At 47.0% G+C, this 897-nt stretch overlaps 1 protein-coding gene across 1 annotated transcript in view; it reads left to right on the top strand.

Moving 5' to 3' along the window:
- Positions 1-897, top strand: part of ADAMTS3 (ADAM metallopeptidase with thrombospondin type 1 motif 3) — a 294,692-nt gene that overhangs the window by 257,913 nt on the left and 35,882 nt on the right. The window lies entirely within an intron of this gene.

Here is an 897-nt window from a genome sequence, read left to right on the forward strand (position 1 = left end):
GGCTGGAGCCCAAGCCACAGCAGCTGCCTCTCCCTCAACCACCTTTGTGTTTGATTCTAAGACAAGGGGCTTCCCCCTTCATGTTAAATGGGGGAGAAAACCTCATTTTGGAATTAAGTAAATACAGTACTACCTTTAGTTGTGCCCACTGATACGACACGGAAAGCGAAGGAACATCTATTTATGCCACCATAAAAGTTTTTATGGTGACAAAAATGCAATGTTGGGTGACATCTGTTTCTATCCTAAGGCTGAAAATAAAGGTTGGGTTTATCCTGGGTCTGATTCTGCCAGGCTTTGACTCATATTAAAACAAATGTGGGACAGTTATTTACACATGCAGCTTCAATGCCAGTTCACACAAATTCGCCTTGATTATCCAGGAGACTAAGAGAATGGAGCAGAAGTGTTATCGTGATACTTCTCATGTACTTCATGAGGGACATTAGTTTTATAGGTCTGTAGGAATATCTGTACAAGTGCTCGGGGGGAAGGCAGCATTTTAATTAGAGCAGTTCTTGGGAGCCACTCTAATTAAAATGCCCACAGCATCTTATATATTCAGCATCCTGTTTTTCAAAATGGTGGCGGGAGCATGTTAACTACAGCTTGTTTCACCACCGTTTTGAAACCTGGGGATGCTGAATACACATTACGGTGAGGCTGCTGGAGTGTTCTAATTAGAACTTTCCCACAGACTTGATTAATGACTGGGCAGGGGCCAGGCTCCTGGCTGCCGCTTAGCCACACAGCTCCACGTGTTCGGCAGCCCTGTGCTCCTGCCAGTTCCTCTGCCACCTGGAGCCTGGGGCTGACCCCCCAAGCCTGCTGCTAGCCCCAGCCAGCTCCACCCTGGCTCAAAGTGCTGCTTGTCCCAATCGCATGTGTAGATGCTGT

Source organism: Alligator sinensis, unplaced genomic scaffold (assembly GCF_000455745.1).
Source record: "Alligator sinensis unplaced genomic scaffold, ASM45574v1 scaffold222_1, whole genome shotgun sequence".
Taxonomy (NCBI): domain Eukaryota; kingdom Metazoa; phylum Chordata; order Crocodylia; family Alligatoridae; genus Alligator; species Alligator sinensis.